The sequence below is a fragment of the Rissa tridactyla genome, chromosome W (assembly GCF_028500815.1).
Source record: "Rissa tridactyla isolate bRisTri1 chromosome W, bRisTri1.patW.cur.20221130, whole genome shotgun sequence".
NCBI lineage: Eukaryota > Metazoa > Chordata > Aves > Charadriiformes > Laridae > Rissa > Rissa tridactyla.
In genome coordinates this window covers 26,833,307-26,852,890 of record NC_071496.1, presented here as the reverse complement: position 1 = coordinate 26,852,890, position 19,584 = coordinate 26,833,307, and positions in this window count along the sequence as shown.

Sequence of the window (19,584 nt, the reverse complement as noted above, 5' to 3'; positions counted from 1 at the left end):
ATGCTCCCTGCACAGGCAGCCTGTGTTTTGGGCTATGCTTGGGTCAGCTGAGCAATGGGGCTGACACATCCCTTTTGTGTTTTCTCTTGCTGCGTAACCCAGCATTTGCTCCTTACTGTTTGAGCACCTTTAGTGGGAGGGAGGTTGGTTACGGGAAGAGGTGAACGAGTTTGAACAAAGTCAGGTGTTGTGGTTTGGGCTGAACTGGCCAAGACAGATGCTCCCCCAACCTCTCTCTCCAAGGAGAGGAGGGAGAGAGAGAGACTTATGAGTTTAGAAGAAAGTAAACTACTTGTTGTGGTTTAGGGCCGGATGGGCCACTGAGATGAATGACAGATGTTCTCTCCTGCCTCTCCTTGGAGAGAAAATAATGAAATATAAACAATATATACAAAACTGTATCAAGCTCCCAGGATGACGATCACATCACCAGCAGGCACTGAGGAAGTCCCGGACTGGACTCAGCAATGGACAGGAACTGGATTCTGGATCTGGAGTCAGGAACACATGGATAGGGATCAAAGGCAGGCAGACAGACAGAGTCCTCCTCAGATGACGGCCATTGAAGAAAGAGGGATGACCCTTTGATCCCTCAGCTTTTATACAGAGCATGATGCAGATGGGATTGAATACCTTGTTGTCCAGTTTTGGGTCACCTGTCCTGTCCGCTGCTCCCCACAAGTGCAGCCCCTCTACGCTTTTTCACTTCTGACCCTCCAACAGGGCAAATAACAAAATTAGCTGACCTTGGTTGTTATAGCAATAAGTATAAGCAAGAGCCTCTCTGCATACCATTCCTTGGCATAAATTACAACAGCTCTTGTCACTCTGAGAACGAACAGTGTCTCCAAAATATGCTGTTAATTTCAGAGAGTCTCAGAGAGTTCAGTTAGTTAGAAGAGGCTTAGGTGCAAAGTAAAATTACTGAACAGAAAATTGGTTCTGTTTTACCTCAAACCAGGACACCGGGCATCTGATATTTTCGACCTGGGAGTTATTAATGAATAATCATCATATTTTGGTAATATCAAAATTGCAAGTCAGTTGAACTAAACTGTAAAAGATACAGTAGGTTTTTTTAAATTAATTTCAAGTTTTTTTGAATTATTAGTCTGAATTCATCTTTAAGTGCTATGTAAAGCATAAAAGTACTATGCTTACAGAGGGTGTTCAAGGCTCAGTGGATATGCTATTTTATTTTTAAAGGGAATACTGTACATCTGAGGTCTACCCAAAAACAGTTCTAAAGGCTCGTCCAGTTTGTTCACAACAGCCTAAACTTGCCCTCAGAAATCCTGGGAAGCTGCTTTAACCAAAAAGTGGAGAAAAGGTTGAGCATAATGAACTAAAGCATGGCGTGGCTCTCTTTGACATATATTCAAGCCCTTAGCAGCTTGAGGTGTCCATAGCAGATGCTGGATTTTCTATAAATGGACAATTTATAAACAGAGCTGACAACTGGGAAAACAGAGTGGCAGGAGTGCAGCATTCTAGAGCCAGTAGCACCTTGCTCATTGGATGCTCCCTGGCACACCGTTCGGGTGATCGACTGTGCTCAAAGAGGGCCATATGGCTTGCAAGCAAAGGAGTGGTAACTTGGGGCGTCCACCAGTACTGCCAGGTATTCTCAATGGGCCAGTGCAAATCAGTTTTTGACTTTTGTCCTTCCTTAATCAACAGTATATATTGGTTAATTCTTAAATTAACTAGTCTTAACTTTCTGCATTCTGTAAAGTGAGAAACCCCAAAACAGTTTTACTCAGGCTTGCTTTTAAATGTTATTTAGGGTTTTGCTATTTTCTGCATAAGCAGCTTGGGTCATCATATGCTTGCATCTCACATGTTGTTGGAGCTAATTAATTGTATTCACTGAAAATTCCTTAATTAGACTGAAGTCTTGAGTAAATTAAAAATATAGAGGATCCTCCAAAGAGGCAGGGCTTATGGGGCTTATTATAGCAGATCTAACTGTGAGATACTGACTCAGCCAGGTGGCTGGCTGGGAGGCTGTGCCTGGCCCCTCATTTCATTAAGTTTCATGCTTCATGGACTAGATGATCCTTGCTTTCATTTTGCTTTCTAAGACCAAGCAAGTCCAGCAGGAACACAAGCGTCTCACCACTCCTTCCACATGTTTTCATTTGTTTTCTTCAATCTAAAGCAAGCCAAGGAACAGAAGAAAAAAGGAAAAATACTGCTAGCTCTTTTTTCCCCTCCTCTTGTTTTGAGCAAGAATCCAATTCCTCTGAGGCTGTATTAGGTTTGCATGGCAAGGTTTTGGTAGTGGGGGGGGCTACAAGGGTGGCTTCTGTGAGAAGCTGCTAGAAGCTTTCCCTATGTCCAGTAGAGCCAATGCCAGACGGCTCCAAGACGGACCCACCGCTGGCCAAGGCCGAGCCAATCAGCGATGGTGGTAGCACATCTATGATAACATATTTAAGAAGGGGGGGAAAAAACCCTCCAGGGCAGCAGCAAGAAGAGAGGAGTGAGAGTATGTGAGAGAAACAACTCTGCAGACACCAAGGTCAATGAAGAAGGAGGGGGAGGAGGTGCTCCAGGCACCAGAGCAGAGATGCCCCTGCAGCCCGTGGTGAAGACCATGGTGAGGCAGGTTGTATCCCTGCAGCCCACAGAGGTTAAGGGTGAAGCAGATATCCACCTGCAGCCCATGGAGGACCCCATGCCGCAGCAGGTGGATGCACCCTAAAGGAGGCTGTGACCCTGTGGAGAGCCCATGCTGGAACAGGCTTATGGTGGGACCTGTGGCCCTTTGGAGAGAGGAGCACACGCTGGAGCAGGTTCTCTGGCAGGACTTGTGAGCCTGTGGGGGACCCATGCTGGAGCAGTCTGTTCCTGAAGGACTGCACCCCATGGAAAGAACCCACGCTGGAGCAGTTTGTGGGAAGGACTCACATTGGAGAAGTTTGTGAAGAACTGTCTCCCGTGGGAGGGACCCCAAGCTGGAGCAGGGGAAGAGAGTGAGGAGTCCTCCCCCTGAGGAGGAAGGAGTGGCAGAAAAAATGTTTAATGAAATGACCACACGCCCCATTCTCTGTCCCCCTGTGATGCTTGGGGGAAGGAGGTAGAGAAATCAGGAGTGAAGTTGAGCCCAGGAAGAAGGGAGGGGTGGAGGGAAGGTGTTTTAAGATTTTGTTTTTATTTCTCATTTATTCCTCCTCTTGATTCTTAATAAATTAAATTAAATTTCCCCCAGATGGTTCTGTTTTGCTCGTGACGGTAATTGCTGAATGATCTCTCCCTGTCCTTATCTTGACCCACAAGCCTTTCATTATATTTTCTCTCCCCTGTTTGGTTGAGGAGGGGGAGTGATAGAGCAGCTTGGTGGGCACCTGGCATCCAGCCAGAATCACAGAATCACAGAATGGTAGGGGTTGGAAAGGACCTTCGGAGATCATCTAGTCCAAACCCCCTGCCAAAGCAGGTTCACCTAGAGCAGGCTGGACAAAAATGCATCCAGGTGGGTTTCCTCCAGAGAAGACGACTCCACAACCTCTCTGGGCAGCCTGTTCCAGTGCTCTGTCACCCTCTAAAGAAGTTTTTCCTTATGTTCAGACAGAATTTCCTGTGTTCCAATTTGTACCCATTGCCCCTTGTCCTGTTGCCAGGCACCACTGAAAAGTGTCTGGCCCCATCCTCTTGACACCTGCCCTTTAGATATTTATAAGCATTGATGAGATCCCCTCTCAGTCTTCTCTTCTCCAGGCTAAACAGGCCCAGGTCTCCCAGACTTTCCTCATAAGAGAGATGGTCCAGTCCCCTAATCATCTTTGTAGCCCTCTGCTGGACTCTCTCCAGCAGTTCCTTGCCTTTCTTGAACTGAGGAGCCCAGAACCGGACACAGTACTCCAGGTGCAGCCTCACCAGGGCAGAGTAGAGGGGGAGGATGACCTCCCTCGACCTGCTGGCCACACTCTTTTGAATGCATCCCAGGATGCCATTGGCCTTCTTGGCCACAAGGGCACATTGCTGCCTCATGGTCAACTTGTTGTCCACCAGGACTCACAAGTCCCTCTCTGCAGACCTTCCAGCAGGTCAGCCCCTAACATGTACTGGTTTATGGGGTTATTCTTCCCCAGGTGCAGGATCCTACACTTGCCCTTGTTGAATTTCATAAGGTTTCTCTTCGCCCAACTCTCTAGCCTGTCCAGGTCCCGCTGAATGGAGGCACAGCCTTCTGGTGTGTCAGCCACTCCTCCCAGTTTTGTGTCATCAGCAAACTTGCTGGGGGTATACTCTGTCCCCTCATCCAGGTCGTTGATGAATATGTTGAACAAGCCTGGACCCGGTACAGACCCCTGGGGAACACCACTAGTTACAGGCCTCCAACTAGACTCTGTGCTGCTGATCACAACTCTGCCATTCAGCCAGTTTTCAATCCACCTCACTGCCCACTCATCTAACCCACACTTCCTAAGCTTCCCTATGAGGATGCTATGGGAGACAGTGTCAAAAGCCTTGCTGAAGTTGAGGTAGACAACGTCCACTGTTCTCCCCTCATCTATCCATCCAGTCATGCCATCGTAGAAGGCTATCATATTGGTCAAGTGTGATTTCCCCTTGGTGAATCCATGCTGACCACTCCCAATGACCTTCTTTTCCTCTACACGCTTAGAGATGATGCCCAGAATGAGCTGTTCCATCACCTTTCCAGGGATGGAAGTGAGGCTGACTGGCCTGTAGTTTCTTGGGTCCTCCTTCTTGTCCTATTTGAAGACTGGAGTGACACTGCCTTTCCTCCAGTCCTCAGGCACCTCTCCTGTTCTCCAGGACCTTTCAAAGATGTTGGAGAGCAGCTTCGCAATAACATCTGCCAGCTCCCTCAGCACTCGTGGGTGCATTCCATCAGGACCCATGGATTTGTTGCCGTCAAGTTTGCCTAAATGATCTCTAACCCGATCCTCCTCAATCGAGGGAGAGTCTTCCCTACTCCAGGCTCTCTCTCTTACCTTCATGGTCTTGGATTCCTGAGGGCCAGCCTTATCAGTAAAGACTGAAGCAAAGAAGGCATTCAGTAACTCCACCTTCTCTGCATCCTCTGTCACCAGGGCATCCACCCCATTCAGCAGCAGGCCCACATTTTCCCTAGTCTTCCTTTTACTACTGATGTACTTGAAGAAGCCCTTCTTATTGTTCTTGACATCCCTTGCCAGGTTTAATTCTAAGTGAGCCTTAGCCTTCCTCGTTGCATCCCTGCATGCTCTGACAATGTTCCTATATTCCTCCCAAGTGGCCAGTCCCCTTTTCTACGTTCTCTAAACTTCCTTCTTCCATTTGAGTTTTTCTAGAAGCTCCTTGCTCATTCATGCAGGTTTCCTGCCTCCTTTGCCTGATTTCTTGCTCCTAGGGATGCACCGATCTTGAGCTTGGATCAAGTGGTGCTTGAATATTAACCAGCTCTCTTGGACCCCCTCTACCTTCTAGAGCCTTAACCCATGGGATTCCTCCAAGTAGGTCATTGAAGAGGCCAAAGTCAGCTCTCCTGAAGTCCAGGGTTGTAATTCTACTTTTTGCCCTGCTTCTTCCTTACAGGATCCTGAACTGCACCATCTCATGGTCACTGCAGCCAAGGCTACCCCTAACCTTCACATCCCCAACTAGTCCTTCTTTGTTTGTTAGCACAAGGTCCAGCAGCGCACCTCTCCTCGTTGTCTCCTCCACCACCTGTGTCAAAAAAAGTTATCGTCAGTGCTCTGCAGAAACCTCCTGGACAGGGTCAACCCACCACAGGGGTTTCAGTCCCTTCCCTCAAAGCATAGGTAGTATTGCACATGCTCTCACTTCTCATGGTGTGGTTGCAAACTCACGGTTTCATTACTTCAGTCAGGGATACATCTGCTTCTGCTTTGCAATCAGCCCTTCTCCATTCTGCTTTTTACTTCCACGTTCTTTAAGAGGTCAGATGCACATAGAGATACAATTCTTTTTTTTTTAGTCCTGCCCTGTAATGCTGCAACAGAGGTGCTGCAGTATATACCTTTTTAACTCTGATGTGTTAATCTTAACACTCCTTTTACTATTTTTCCTTCCTTATCTAAGAATGGGAGGCAATACCTATCTCTAATCTCTACCAACTCCAGTATAATAACTCGCCTGTCAAGGCACCCTTTTAGGGCATTGGAGAGAAGTTCAAATCCTTGCTCCATCTGATTCATACTGAGAATTTGTTTAGAAGATACTTTCTCCTTCTGCCGTTGATTCACACTGTGTAAGTAATTAAATATTCATTGGGCTAGAAAGAGGAGTTTTGCTCTGGGCACTAAATCACTCACAGCAGGAGGCTTTTCCCTGTCTGGGTGAAGTGAAGCTCTGAACATCAGCATATTTGCAATTCTGCGGCAGGGCTTGTAGGTGTGCCCTCTCTGTCATTCTCCTTGTCCAGAAACTCATTCCAGGAGCCAAGGAGCATTTACTGATGCAGCTGATGTTTTGATTTGCTGCTATTTTTTATTTCAGCAAAGGCACATTTTCAGCAAATAACTGTTTCAATACAAGACTGCTAAGCAGTTGTAGATGTGCTAGCCAGGACGCTGATGAGCTCTGTCTGGCACTATTTCAAAAAGAGTTTAATGATGGAAATTTGGTTGGTTAGTACTCATAGTTTGCTAAATCAGTCAGGCCTTTAAACATAGCAATAGCCCTATGATTTTGTGGGATCAGTTACTTGCTCTCATTTCTGAAGATCCTCAAGTACTTTGCTGGATGAAGGCTGTGGAGAGCAGGCCATGAGCATTTCATCTGCAAGCTCACAGATGTGAACTCTGTGAGATATAGATATATTTGACCTCTTAATTACCCACAGATGTTATACTATAGTGTATAACAAGTTATAGTCTGAACACACGTGCTGCAGTGTAGCAGTGATGTTAAGCATATGCTTAATTTTAAATATTTGAACAACATCTGCTAACAGCAATTGTTGTTTCTGTATTTTTGTGACTTTTTTTTTCAGATAGGTGCTATATGTACCGGGGAATCATTTAAAAATGTGCTTAAATTTAGTCTCATTCTGTAAAGCTCTTCAGCATGTGCTAAATATTAAATATTAGGCCTAACAGCTTTTCCAAGAAGGATAATTTCTAGAATTAATCAAATTCCACTAAAGAAGAAAATGACAATGATAAATTTTTCATTCAGCTCATGTCATAGAGATCAGTGAACTTTTGTTAACTTTTTGGTGGTCTCATGCTGTCAGTGTTTCAGCATCCTTGGAATTTTAAGAATGCCTCAGAACAGGTTATATCCAACTTAGGGAATTCTGTATCAGATCTTTTGTATTATCAGATAAAGAAAAATTGCTTATAAAATTACAAGTTAATGTTTGTTTAGAAAAAAGCGATCAGGACATGTGATTTTGTCATTTTATGTGTAAACAAATATATATGTATGTGGTATGTTTTGCATATATAAATAAATGTATAGAGAGACGACCTCTTCAAGGGACTATTTCTCAAACTTGAAAATATAAGTCAAATCAGTCAGAGGAAAGAATATAAATAAGAAACTGTGACTAACAACTTAGAGTTATTTACAAATATACGTAGCTTAAAACTGCAACCTATAATCAGAACATAAATTTACATTGATTTAAAAACAGCTTTACAAAAGTAAAGTGCAAGACCAAAAAAAAAGAAAGAAAAAACAAAATAAAAAATAAAAAGAAACAGGGAAAGTTGATACCAATGAATATAAAGAGGAAGCCAGATGCTGTAAAAGACTAATAGGGGAAGGAAAAGAACACAAGAAGGAATCTAATGCAGGTAGCAGCAGATATTCAGGAACAAAAGTAGCACATAAAATTGTGGATTGAAATAGAAGAACTGTCAATAATTATGATGGAATGTCACAAGTGGTCAGTACATTTTTTAAAAAAAATATTCATAACGATGAAACACTTAATTGCAAAGATATCAAAGGATAATAAAAAACTGAAGCTATGAAAAAGTAAAATCAGTAAATCAAGATAGCATATCTGAACATTAAAAAAAAAGCTTGTGGATCAACACTGCTTATTTCTAATACCTTCTGGAGCCCTGCAGAAGTTCCAGAGAACTGTGAGGCAACTATTTTGGAGCTAATACTTAAAAGGAGAAAACAACTAAATAAGTCTAGGATTCATACTGATCTTGATCTTAGGAAAAATAATGTTGATACAGGTTTCAATTAAGAAAAATATATAGAGATGGCAATATAATTTAAGCCAAGATAAACAGAATTGTGGTAAATCAGTCTTCCCAAGTTAGGCTGCTGGGTTTTTTTATATTGTATGTTGAGTGCTCTTAGTAGAAGTGTTGACATAAAAAGACATTTTATTTGGTTCAATATGATATTTTTATTTAAGCATCAATAGCACATCAGTGCTTAATATGTCACAAATGTAATTCCATGTGAGTATTTGCTAGTTAAATGTACTTCCACTGTAGCCTGTGCCATTTTATAATTTGATTAATGGCTTGGAAAAAATGTAATACCGTTGCAAACAGAATTTACAATTGACATAAAGACTGAGAAGTGGAAGAGGGATGGGCTGCTGGTACACAGTTCTCTGGAGGGCTCCATGGCATTGGCAGTGGGCAAGCAATGTGCATTTCAGAAAAGCCAACTGTAAGATCATGCTCCTGGGCACAAATGCAAACCAGGCTTACAGGACAGGAAAGCAATCACTGGAAGATGGAGCTGGAAAGTGTGGTAAATAATCAGCTACACGGGGTCTCTCCAATTAGAGCAAGAGGATCCACAAGTTCTGTAGTCAAGGCCAAAGACTGTAGGGGCACAGCAAAATCAGCAACCTCCCTCCCAAGTGAGGTCTCCCCATCCTCTTCCAGCACACCAGGAACACCACGTTTCTCTCTCAGCTGTGCAGAAGGGAAGACCTCATCTACAGGCCACTCATGAGGGCTGGAGGAGGTGTCAAACTGTCATCTGCTGTCACCAGGCAGACTGCCTCTGTCCATATTTGGTACATATGCATCTCTTCTTGGAGTGTTTGGATAGCTGTACACCCAGAGTGATGCTGAAGCAGTGAAGGTGGCTCAGAGAAGAGCGCTGAGAGTGACTAAGGACCAGAAAGGATGCTCTGCGGGGAGACATCCAAGGTGTTCCTTCCATCCAGGTGACTGAAGAGGAGATCGTGTCTCCAGTCCATCCTTCTCCGGAAGCTCTGTTCTCCTTAAGTGCTACTTCAGAACATTTTCTTGGTTTTCTAGGGCTTTCTGCACTGCAGCTTTGCTTCCACAAGGCTGCTGCCATGCTCTTCCAGCTGAGCATGAGTTCCCTCCACTCCCATGCAGCTCAGGCCCTTATTAAGTTTCTGCATTAACCATAGCACTCCTGCAGTGTTTTGGAGCTTCCCCCAGTGCTTTTTGTATACTGGAATGCTCTCTGAGCTTTCCATGTCCTTTTTTTTAGACTATATATTTTTAATTTTTCAAGAGTTTTAAATTATGTAGGAAAAAGTTCTCCATAAAATCTTGCAAGTCAACTCACTTAGGAAAGAAGCAGCTGCATGTGATGATAAGGGTAAGTGACTGCTGTGAAGGAAGTCGAGCAAGCTGCAAATGAGCGTAGCTAGGTGATAAATTAAATTCAGTCAAGAAACTCTGTTGTCTTGTTTTCAAGTGGGGATAGCATCAACCACCAATGAGAATGAAAAACTATGAGAATAAAAGCAATGAGAGCTCTTATGTGTTTTCTTTTTGGTTTTTTTTTTTTTTGATTGATAACCAGCCTATGTCCTTCAACAATAGCAAATTACCGTATTATTTCATATTTGGAAATTGGGTGAAATAAAACATCAGTTGCTGCAGGTCAGAAAGTGTCCCGAACTGGAGCAACAAATCAATAATTATACAACAGCAGCAAATCTCATGCTAAGATGCAGCAGTCATCTGTCTTTTCTTTGGCAAGACAAATTACTGATTCTATATCATCTCAGTAGGAACATTTTTTCCAGTTAACTAAAAAGAAAAACTGAAGTACATTCAGGCAACTCAGGAGGACTACAAAGATGTTGTGAGGTTATGCAGGGAGAAAATTAGAAGGGCCAAAGTCCAACTCAAACTTAATCTGTCTACTGCAATAAAAGACATTAAAAATGTTTCTGTAAATACATTAGCAACAAAAGGAGGGCTAAGGAGAATCTCCATCCTTTATCGGATGTGGGGGAAAACATAGTGACAAAGGCTGAGGTACTTAATGCCTTCTTTGCCTCAGTCTTTAACAGTAAGACCAGTTGTTCTCAGGATACCCAGCCCCCTGAGCTGGAAGAACCCAAAGTCCTGCTGGCAGCACCAGGCTCAGAGCCAGGCATTGATCTGCTGGCTCCTCCTATTTACCCCCTCATCATTCCTCTCAACTGGAGGGATAGACGAGAACACAACTTGCGCTTCCCATCCCTTGAGCAGCCATCCCAGGGTCCTGGAATCTCTCTTCATTGCCCTTGGACTTCTTTTTGCTACCTTGTTGCTGTCTATCTGAAAGGTCAAAAGGGGGTAATAATCTGAGGGCCATACCAGGGAAGGAAGCTTCCTCTTCACATCCTTGACCTGGGCCCCAGGGAGGCAGCAAACCTCCCAATGTACCAGATCCGGCCTGCGTATCAGGCCTTCCGCTCCCTTCAGTAGTGAATCACCTATGACAATGACCCATCTTTTCTTCTTTACCGCAGAGGTTTTGATGCAGGGGGTGGTCCAACTAGACCTCGCTGACACCTCCAAGGTAGGAGAACTATCATGCTCATCGTTGTCCAGGTTCCCTTGCAGAACACTGTACCTGTTACACAATGGCATCTGGGAAGGTGGGGTAGTTCCCGGGCAGTCTCGAGTGCAGCGCCTGTTGTGCCAGGCAGGAACTTCTTGCCATGGCCCCCTGTCCTCCAAGTCACCACATTCAGTCGGGCGGAGAAAGGACAGGGAGTTCTCTGCTGCAGGGGTTCTGTCTGCCTGCTTGGTTTCTGTCATGGGATACAGGATTCTACTCCAAGCATCTATCTCTCCCTCTCTCATTCCCTGATGCTCCTCAACCTGCTTACCTCCTCCCTGAGCTCCATCACTAAGCAGAGGAGCTCCTCTACCTGGGCACATCTCCCACAGGTGTGCCCACCACTACCATCCGACACCAGCATAAGAGCAGGGCACACCCTGCAGCCTGATGTCTGTGTGGCAGCATGTTCCCACAGGAGCTCCCTCTGAGAGACTGCATCAGACCTGGTGGTTGTGGAGCTCATGGATACCATGGTTTTCTTCCTAGTGGATACCATCGCTTCCTGGCCGGGTTAGCACTCTTTCAGCACTCTCCCGCACAAACTGTTGTGACCAGACTGTTGTGTCGTGCCCTGTTTGGCTGCCCTCTTCACCAGCCCAGGAAGTCCACCCTTGTCGGAATGCTCCCAGGTGATTCCCTGGGTGATACCCAGGTGACACCCACTCACTGCTTGCTCGCTTAGCACACAGCAATCTGGTCAGCGTTCTCCCGAAGGGCTTCTTTTATGAGGCGGGGGAGTGGTCCCACCCCCGCCTCGTTTAGATCTGCCACTGGGGGTGCAGGCTCTGCCCTCGGCTCCTCAGCTGTCTCCACCCTCCGGAAGTGCCGGGTACCGGCCCGGGCTTGCTGCTTTTCCCGGCTTCAAAAAGGCTCGAAAACGAGCCCCTAGCCGATCCTTTTTTACCGCGATTCCCTTCCCCAGTGCGGACTTACCTGCACTGGAGCTGGTCTCCTTAGCGAGTAGCACTGCGAACAGGGCAGTCAGAGTGCAGAGTGGCAGCTAGGGTATGGTGCAGCAGCTCGCACAAAAGGGCATGCAGGAAAGGTGCCTCTTTGAAGGAGGGGTATTCCACTGGCCGAGTGGGAGACTTGGAGTACACACAACCCAGCAACCGGGCACTGTTCTGTGACCATCTGCACAGGTCAAGGGCACTCATCCTACTTGACCCTGAAGACAGAATGGTGGGCACTCGTCTGAGAGCAAAGACTGCAGCTCTGGCTGGGAGGTCTGTACCATCTACCCTAGCAGTGGCCGATGCCTCCACCCAGACAGAGCTGCTGAAGGGAGAGGCTGCAGTGTCTGCCTCAGACTACAGGAAATGCCTAGACCTTTCTCCTGGGGCATAAATAGGTGGCAGACCTGCCTGCAAAAGGTGTGTCCAGGTGGAGGACCTCCTGCAGTAGGCAGATGAGCTGCAGGAGGCGGTGAGGAAGCTGTGTAGCATCAGGGAGACTGAGAAGGAGTTAGATTGCTGATTCCAAGCGCAATCTGCAGTGGACCCACAGCCCATGGCCAACCAACCAAAATCTCCCCCACCGGCACACACAGAAGGGAGGAGGGGCCAATAATGCAGAAGAATGGAAGCTTGCAATGGCAGGGACCAGCAGGAGGAAGAGACTTCCCCCAAAGCCTGAGGTGCCCTTGCAGAACCACTTCACGGCTCTGCAGAGTGAAGAGGAAAAACCCATCATACCAGGAGAGATGCTGGAGCTGAGTAAGGCAGCCCAATATCCTTCCCGTATAACAACCAGTGCAACTAAGAAAAAGCAATGGGTGACAGTAGTAGGCGACTCTCTTCTGGAGCTGCCAACCATGAAATGAGAGAGCTTACCACCTTTCAAGTTCAGGCCCATGTAGGCCCTTGAATCTCTTTCCCACCCAAGAGTGCTCTGTATCCACTGACTCTTTCCAGGGGGGACGGCAATAGGAACTGACACAGAGACAATTGTATGTCCTTTTGTGTCCAGCATCCTGCCTCTGAGATTGGCTAGGGTAAGTACTTCAGAGGAAGGAGCAAGAAACCTTGCAAATGAAAAATACGTCTGCTAGCTCTTGACCACAATGTTATCTTCCAGCTGTGCGTTTCACAGGATAACACTAAGGAAAAAGACAATTTCCCATTCCTACATTTAAAATTGGTTGCCCTTCCATTTCTTAGGTATGACTTTCATTATAAGAAATGTCAACAGGCAACTATTTATATACATTTTCAGTTTCTCACCTTTAAGTTAACTGCCTGTAATCTTTCAGACGTCTCACATGCCTTAAACTCCCATTTCTCTTTGAAGATCTCTTTTGTTTTCAATACACTGTCTCTGTTCTCTCTGGTGAATTAGATATTCATTTAAATGCAGTTTCAGTGTACCCATTACTGTATTATGTATATTGCCCTCATGATTACATTATTTACCATATAACCAAAATTAAAGGCAATATGAGCCTATCTAAGATCAAGTGCTCCCTCTCTCTATAATTTATTAAATGAGTTTGTTGGTCCCAAATCTCCTTTATTTCAAAATAGGAGTTAATAAATAAAACATATTTTAATAAGATTTTCATGTGCAGCTACAGAAGTATCGTCACAGAAGCAGATCTTTCAGCAAATTTTTCCCAGTGTGTTCAGCAGCATGAAAATATACATTTTTCATTCCTGAAATTCACCACTGAAACTGATCCTAACCAAAGCCCTAGTTCACTGAAGGAAGAAAATTCAAAATCTTCAAAACATTTTAACTTTTTATAAAATTCCCTTCTGTTTTCTAAACAAAGGTGATTGGTGAATCCAGCTAAAATCTGCATTGTTTCTTCCTGATGCTACAACTTTCAGTGAATTTGCTGTTAACTGAAACAATTTCATCCCTCTCATTCTCCTATGTTTGAAGCAATATTTGAAGCGTTTAATCTTTCACCCAATTACATTCTGGTGTATTCTTTCCCTCCTAGCTTTCTAAGTTCCCAAATTCTTCCTTACGTAGCCTGCAAAATATTCGTTTCCTTTTGAGAACATGGAAGCCTTAATCACTGCGGATTGTGCAATAAAGACCTCTAGTCTTAGTTCACCAGAAGAACCTATAGCTCTTAAACGATGTGCTCAGATCACCCGCCTCGACGAGGCTCCCAGCATACTGGGGTAGTACTGCCTCCCCGAAATGCAGTGCAGAGAACTGCACTGTGCAGAGCCACTGGTACCTTGGCTGACCTGCGTTAACACTGATTTGGTGTTATCAAATTAGAGTGCGCGGCTGTGGCCAAGACGAGGAAATGAGGTTCAGCAGCACGATACAGAGGACTTGGTGACTGGCAAACAGGGATAATCTGATTGTAACAGCAGAATGTCCCAAAGGATGGAAGAAAAAAGATTGTTCTCATTAAACCTCTTAACTACATTCCATTTTAATATATAATGTGACACATCAATAAAGTGTATAGCTAGCTGACAAAGGGGAGTCATATTTGGGGTAGCTCAAATTGTATGTCTGGTGACTGTGCGCTCTGAAGGCTATCTCAGAGCAGAGGCTATATTGACACCTATATATCTAGATGTATTCATTTGTAAGTCCTCAGGGAGTAAGGCACTCAGTATGCGAGGGAATGGAGACAGGCTATTCTAAAAATGCCAGGCCACTTCATGGCCTAATTCACCTAAAATTTTGGGGCCTTGTTTTGTGATTTAGAATTCTGTATAAAAAAAACATGAATTGTAAATACTCTTAATAACTCCACATCACTCACTCACCACATAGGCACACAGCTCTTGGGGGTGTGTCGTTTATCCCTCTTGAAATGTGCGGCTCCAGTTCTGGTGAGGCCAGTCCCAGGCAGTGGCCTGATCCTGGGGAGGATGTGGTATCGACTGGAGCTGCCAACCACGAAATAAGAGAGCTTACCACCTTTCAAGTTCAGGCCCATGTAGCACAAATCTTGAATTTCTGAAAGGCAAATACGTGAGTTAATTGCAGCAACACACACACACACATGCTCCCAGCAATGCAGTCCAAACGGCATCATGTTTATGAAAGATATTTGTTTCAGAATTGCTGACTTTTTTTCCCTAACAACTTAGGCACTCGATTTGGCAACCTACCCTCCTTTCAGTTTTGGCCTCAGACTCGGCAGTCTCCAGAGACTTTCCCTGCTAAACTACTAAGTTCAGTGAGAAGCAGCAGCCACTCTTCATAGAATCATAGAATCATTTAGGTTGGAAAAGACCCTTGGGATCATCGAGTCCAACCATCAACCCCACTCTACAAAGTTCTCCCCTACATCATATCCCCTAACACCACATCTAAACAAGTCTTAAACACATTCAGGGATGGTGACTCCACCACCGCCCTGGGCAGCCTATTCCAGTGTCTGACCACTCTTTCTGTGAAGAATATTTTCCTAATGTCCAGCCTAAACCTACCCTGTTGCAGCTTGAAGCCATTCCCTCTTGTTCTATCGCTAATTACCTGCGAGAAGAGACCAGCACCAACCTCTCTACAATGTCCTTTCAAGTAGTTGTAGAGAGTGATGAGGTCTCCCCTCAGCCTCCTCTTCCTCAAACTAAACAGTCCTTCAGTCTAAACTCCTTCAATCGCTCCTCATAAGATTTATTCTGCAGGCCCTTCACCAGTTTCGTTGCCCTCCTCTGCACTCGCTCCAGCACCTCGATATCTCTCTCGTATTGAGGTGCCCAAAACTGGACACAATACTCAAGGTGTGGCCTCACCAGTGCTGAGTACAGGGGGACAATCACCTCCCTCCTTCTGCTGGTCACGCTATTTCTAATACAAGCCAGGATGGCATTGGCTTTCTTGGCCACCTGGGCACACTGCTGGCTCATATTCAGCCATTTGTCAATTAGAACCCCCAGGTCCTTTTCTGCCAGGCAGCTCTCCAGCCACACTTCCCCAAGCCTGTAGCGATGCATGGGGTTGTTGTGGCCCAAGTGCAGGACCCGGCACTTGGCCTTGTTGAAGCTCATTCCATTAGCATTGGCCCATCGATCCAATCTATCCAAGTCTCTCTGTAGAGCCTCCCTATCCTCACGCAGATCAACACTCCTGCTTAACTTGGTGTCATCTGCAAACTTGCTGATGATACCCTCTGTGTCCTTATCAAGGTCATCAATAAAGATGTTAAACAGAAATGGTCCCAACACCGAGCCCTGAGGGACACCACTTGTGACCGGCCACCAGCTGGATTTAACTCCATTGACCACCTCTTGTGCCGTGCCTGCCAGCGGCAGAACTTGCGCCGTGGACAGCCCCACAGCACTGGGTCCTTATATGGAGATCAATCCATGCTGACCTTGCACAACTCACTCCTCAGCCCCATCCCCTCTTCACTGACAATCTTGTTCTGCTGAGCATTTGGCAGGAGTGCTATGGATTTCCCAGGTGCATTGCTCACACTTGCTCCCTCTTATGTTTCTAGGTGGCCAGTTCTGCTCTCCTCTCTTCACTTCTGCCTCTTCTGCTTTCCACCTTTGGCAGGGTGGTTTTTTTCACCTCAAGCCTCCTCAAACACCTTTCCTTTCTATCTGCCTTTCAACCTGATCTCCTGGCCAGGATCTTAAAACAAAGACGCATAAGCTTTGGTTTGTGTTTGCCATTTGTCTGATGACTTCCCTTTCTCATTCTGTCCTTCTGAGAACATACTTTTTTTGCTCTCTTTCCCTCTCTTTCAGCTAGGAAATCAAGTGCATCCTTTAGGAAGGGCTAGGTTGCCTCTACTCTTGCTGCAAGCCAGGAGTGGGACTTCACGGGCAATAGGCAAATGGTGTCCTGCTCTAGCTGCAGAACATGCCATTAAATAGTAAAATAATATTTGCATAAACCCCCTCAACAGAGTTCAGTGTTTGCCCTTCCAGCAGACTCTGCTCTCCATTAAATCACCTTCTCTGAGCATTGCCACTGTGGCTATCCCTGTGCCCAAACTTATACTGACTTTTAGCAGATTTTAGAATCATAGAATCTTCATGGTTGGAAAGGACCTTTGAGATCATCGAGTTCAACCATACACACACACACACACACAAACCCAAAAACCAAACCAAAACAAAAAAAACCAACAAAAAAACCGCAACAACCTACAATCTCTGCCCTTCAGAGATATCCAGCCCCCTGACCTGGAAGACAGGGACAGAGAGCAGAATGAAACCCCCATAATCCAAGGGGAAATGGTTAGTGACCTGCTACACCACTTAGACATACACAAGTCTATGGGGTGGGATGGGATCCTCCCAAGGGTACTGAGGGAGCTGGCAGAAGTGCTCGTCAAGCCACTTTCCATCATTTATCAACAGTCCTGGCTAATAAGGGAGATTCCAGCTGACTGGAGGTTAGGAAATGTCAATCCCATCCACAAGAAGGGCTGGAAGGAGGATATGGGGATCTACAGGCCTGTCAGTCTGACCTTGGTGCCAGGGAAGGTTATGGAGCAGATCATCTTGAGTGCATCACACAGCATGTACAGGACAACCAGGTGATCAGGCCCAGTCAGCATGGGTTCATGAAAGGCAGGTCCTGCTTGACTAACCTGATCTCCTATGACAAGGTGATCCACTTAGTGAATGAGGGAAAGGCTGTGGGTGTTGTTTACCTGGACTTTAGTAAAGCCTTTGATACCATTTCCCACAGCATTCTCCTGGAGAAAGTGGCTGCCCATGGCTTGGATGGGCGTACACTTCTCTGGGTAAAAAACTGGCTGGATGGCCATTCCCAAAGAGTTGCAGTGAATGGAGTTAAATCCAGTTGGCAGCCGGTCATGAGTGGTGTTCCCCAGGGCTTGGTATTGGGGCCAGTTCTGTTTAATATTTTATCAATGATCTGGATGAGGATACTGAGTGCACCCTTAGTAAGTTTGCAGACAACACCAAGTTGGGCAGGAGTGTTGATCTGCTTGAGGGTAGGAAGGTTCTGCAGAGGGATCTGGACAGGCTGGATTGATGGGATGAGGCCAATTGTATGAGATTCAACAAGGCTGAGTCCTGCACTTGGGTCACAACAACTCCATGCAATGCTTGGGGAAGAGTGGCTGGCAGAAAAGGACTCGGGGGTGTTGGTCAACAGCCAGCTGAATATGAGCCGGCAGTGTGCCCAGGTGGCCAAGAAGTCCAACAGCATCCTGGCTTGTATCAGAAATAGCGTGGCCAGCAGGACAAGGAAAGTGAGTGTCCCCCTGTATTCAGCACTGGTGAGACTGCACCTCGAGTACTGTGTTCAGTTTTGGTCCCCTCACTACAAGAAAGACATTGAGGTGCTGGAGCACATCCAAAGAAGAGCAACAAAGCTGGTGAGGGGTTTAAAGAACAAGTCCTATGAGGAGCAGCTGAGGGAACTGGGGTTGTTTAGCCTGGAGAAAGAAGCTGAGGGGAGACCTTATTGCTCTCTACAGCTGCCTCAAAGGAGATTGTAGAGAGGTGGCTTACTTTTCCCAAGTAACAAGCGATAGGACAAGAGGAAATGGCCTCAAGTTGTGACAGGAATTGGATACTAGGAAAAATTTCTTCACTGAAGGGATTGTCAAGCATTGGAACAGGCTGCCCAGGGAAGTGGTTGAGGCACCATCCCTGGAGGTATTTAAAAGATGGTGTAGATGTAGCGCTTAGGGACATGGTTTAGTGGTGGACTTGGCAGTGTTAGGTTTACGGTTGGACTCAATGATCTTAAGGGTCTTTTCCAATCTAAATGATTCTATGATTCTATGATTCTAAGAGCATGTGGTGTGCTCTGTGTAGAAAGAAGGACTCAGTAACCAGCTAGACAATACAGACTCTGAGTTTGAATAAATCGGAGCTTGCAGCTTTGTTACAGGTGTCTCCTATAAATAACAGGAGTGTAAGGGCCCCGTCCAACCTGACATTGAATGTTTCCAGGGATGGGGCATCTGACACCTCTCGGGGCAACCTGTTCCAGTGTTTCACCACGGTCACTGTAAAAAATTTCTTCCTTATATCTAGTCTGAAATTCACTCAATCTGTAATGTCAGGATTGAGAATGAAATAGCTTTGCATCTTTCTTTTAGGATGACAGTTTTTCAGCTGTTCAAGTTCTCTGCGGACCTGTTGTTTAGTACAGGTAAACAAGGAGAAGACACACCAGAGGCAGTAATTACTCCACAGGCTGCTGAGGCCCAAACAACTTGGAGAGCTATATCAGTGAGGAACATCACTGAACATGAGTCCTCCTGGGCTCTACAGGGCTGAGGGTGAGAGTAAGAGCGCAGCTAGGCAATGACAACATATTCCTCCATCTTTTCCATAATGCATGAGAAATGAGATCAGAAGAGTATACGCTGTATGAGACCTCAAGGCAAGCACTGGGCAATGTCACACTTCAGGCCCCTGATCCAGCAGCTGAGTGTATCAGACAGCTGATTCATTATTCCTTAACCCACCCAATGCAAGAGCATCAGTTTCTTCAGTATCTAGTCTTCCCCAGTGGAGCAGCAAAGAAATCCATCCCTGCTCCAAGATCCTCCACTAGTATATCTGATCCTAGGATGTCTTTGTCTAAATATTCCTAGTGTGTTTATTTATTGAAAAGAACCACTGACTCCTCCGCTGCAGCAATATGCATGCTAACTCCTACTTCTATCCCCAGTAGTTAGTCTGGTAATTCTTCTCCTTGACTCAGGAGTATCTTTGATCAGATGACTCCAAGGAAATCTAGACAACATCCTTAAGGCCCTGTGTGACCCTTTTCATTATGCCTACATAATCATCCCATGGGCATATAATGATTTCCTTTCCACCACATGTCACATCTCCTTGCATAGGAGGCAGAGGACTGGGCCAGGAACTGCATGGGATCTTCTGT